Source organism: Parasteatoda tepidariorum, chromosome 2 (assembly GCF_982258835.1).
Source record: "Parasteatoda tepidariorum strain Cologne lab strain chromosome 2, Ptep-v5.0, whole genome shotgun sequence".
Classification (NCBI taxonomy): Eukaryota; Metazoa; Arthropoda; class Arachnida; order Araneae; family Theridiidae; genus Parasteatoda; species Parasteatoda tepidariorum.
The window spans coordinates 4109274-4112500 of NC_141756.1; the positions used below are offsets into that span (position 1 = coordinate 4109274).

Sequence of the window (3227 nt, forward strand, 5' to 3'; positions counted from 1 at the left end):
AAAAATTTAACCAATGCGAATCTATTAGAATTGATTTTTCTATAAAATAAATGTTACTAAAAATAATCTCTTTCAAGATTTTTAACTTTTAATATTAAAGAAACATTACCAATATTTGAATTTGGTAAAATTTTAAACAATGAATTTTTATAAACTATACTTTTGGTTAAAGGTTTTGTATAAGAAATTAGAGACACAACATTACGAGCAGAGAAAAGAATCGGGTACTTGCAACTCGAGAAGAAGACGATCACTGATACACGTACACGTGACTTATGACCTCAGCGTCAACTGATCGTTTATAAACAAGGTGGTGTGTGAAAGTTGGGCTAAGTTTCTCCATATAAGTTAGACTGTTACTTAACAAGAAGTTAGTTAAATACATCGAATTTGTTAAAATATAGTTCTTTCTCGTCTCTTTCTTAACTTAGATTTATTATTGTTTATGTATTTTATTGCCACCGTGATTTATTTTTGCTTTGTAAACCTGACAACTTCGATGCATAATTAGTTTGTTTATTACCTGGTTTCATGTTTCATGCTTGCCTTTGTGTTAGTAAGAAATATATAGTGAAAGTGGAAGAATCTTTGTGAAAGAATGTGCCTCAAGAGAATTGAAAATTGACGGACTTTGCTAGTTTGAAATAGAATTAAAAGGACAATTGCAAACTTAAACAAATGCCACGTTTCAACAACCAATCAGGATCGAGACACTCACACTTCGTCATTTACAGGTACCCCATTGAGTTATGCTACTCAGGTTTAATTTTTAAAATCTTCTTACTACAATACAATTTATAAGTGTGACTCGGTGGCGCAACGGTAGCGCGTCTGACTCCAGATCAGAAGGTTGCGTGTTCAAATCACGTCCGGGTCAAATTTATATCTTTTTCTGCTACAATGTCATTCGGATCTAAATATAACATGAAATCATCATAAACATCATGATTCAGCAAGCAGGTTCAAGGAAAAATTCTTAAAAAAATTTTTTGATTTTGTATAGTTTTTCATTTTAGCTATCATTTTAATTTTAAGATAATATTTCAGGAGAATATAATATGAACGTTGTTTTTTTTTCTGAAAACCTTACATTTTGTTATTTTTTTCCAATTTTTTGTTAAAAAAATATTTCGACATTTTCATTTCGAAGTAAATTAACCGATAGCATTTTTGCTAACAGCTTGAAGAATAACAATAAATAAATAAGTCACAAATAAATATATAAAAAAATAAATGTATAAAAAATAAATGCATGTAAAATATATATATTAAATAGCGAGTTGATTCTAACTTATAATATAACTTTATAGACTATAAAAAGCTTACTCATTTGTTTTTTGTATTACTTTGCAAATATTTTGAATCTTGTTTTCGCTTCTCCAAGACACGTTTCGAAGTAAATTTTGTACCACAGTGGACGGATCTTAAAGCCTAGCATCGCTGGCCGCGGTCAGTGTGCGGGTGGGTGACCACTTTGATCAGCCTGCGATAGGACAGAGGGAGGGTGGTATGGGTCCTCGCTAAACTGTTCTACAGCAAAGTTCTCGACTTCGAGACAAAGGTCGTCGGGAAGGGGGGAGGATGCATTTCCTCTGCAGAGGATCAAAATTGTCTTCGGATCATTCTTAGGGATGCTTTCCAGACCGTCACCAATAGCTCATTGGGCAGCTCTAGTGCAAACGTAAATAAATTGCATCTACAATTACAGCTACTATATAATTTCACACTAATAAATTAATAATGATTGTAATAAGAAAAAATAATAATTGCAAAAATAAAAATAGCAATAATTATAATAATAATAATAATTTTAATTATAATTATAATACTATAAAATATAAAGATTATTATTATTGCCATGATTATAACAAAATTACGAATAAAATAATGAAAAAACGCTGTTCTCTCACCAAAATCATTTGAGAAGTGGAATTTTAAAGTGTAGTTTTTGAGACGAAACTGCGTTTTCCAAATGATGAAGCCATTGTTAAATGAAAAATGTCATAAATAACTCGGAATAGTAGTGTGAGATGAGTTGGTTGGTTCTAACGCCACACGGGTAAGCCTGCTTGGTGAAACCGAGCAAATTTAAGGCAGCGATTCTTGTTTTTCAGTGGCGCTATCTATGGCCGAGAATTCGAGTTCACCACACCATACGTCACACCTGTTTATAAGGCGGACCCATTCATTCATCCATTCATTCATCCACAGATCGTAATTTTGAGCTGAATCAGAGAACGATCGATCTCCAATCCAGTACCCCCAGAGGTATTGATTTGTTATGGGAACATGGAGGACTTTGCTGCATCAGTCACCAACTACACGAGGAGTCTTCGACCGGCGGGGTTCGAACTCACGAACTCTCGGACATGGGCCCAGCACCCTACCGACCAGGCTATCCCGGAACTATCTAATGTGTACTCAGGCTATCACGGAAGAGTAGAAATCGACAATCAATACCTTCTTCTATCAAAGGGTACTCCCTGATAGATTGGAGTTAGAATGTCTAATGTAGTAGTGAATAGATGTTTTAATAATTGTAGTGGTAGTTACGCCACTATTCTTCTCCAACAGAATTTTATAACGGATGGAATTTGATGAATGGATACCACTTGTTTCTGCATTTGCGAAAGACCGGGAGAGTTGTATTAAGTTGACCGGATTTTGAGCTTTTGTCATGAGAACTGTATTAAGTTCACGGTTGTGTGCGTGGTTTTTTTTGTATTGCTATTAGCAGTCGAGTGTGTGCAGGATCCTGTAATGTGTAAGCGAGATTGAGAAGCAACAGCGATAGGAGGAAGCAGTCACAATTAGCTAGCCTGCTTTTGAGTGTGTACTACCCTGCGGCGTGTCCATAGCCCGCTCGCGGATCACCAAAGTGGGGAGAGTAGATATCAATAATCAAAGTATATCCCAAGATAGATTCGAGTTCTCATGTATTATATACTAGTGGATTGATGTTTTAATGCTTGTAATGGTAGTTACGCCAAAGTGGGATTCATATATCTTATTAAGATTAAATATCAATAACAATAATTACTGTAGACATTAATAACAGTAAGACTAACTTTCTAATAACGACTACCTGACTTTCGAAATGAAAAGGATATAAAAGTGAGAATTTTGAATTGTTGAATTGTCTCTTATCATTTTCACAAGTCTGAGAATCCCTGTTTTTGCGTTAAAACTTTAATTACTTTACTTATTTTAATAGGAATAAGCAATTT

The 3227-nt window shown here is 34.2% G+C and overlaps 1 non-coding gene across 1 annotated transcript; it reads left to right on the forward strand.

Annotated features, from left to right (window-relative positions):
* The first annotated feature begins 805 nt into the window (after positions 1-805).
* Positions 806-877, forward strand: TRNAW-CCA (transfer RNA tryptophan (anticodon CCA)). The gene has a single exon. It is a non-coding gene; the product is annotated as a tRNA-Trp (tRNA).
* Positions 878-3227: the final 2350 nt, after the last annotated feature.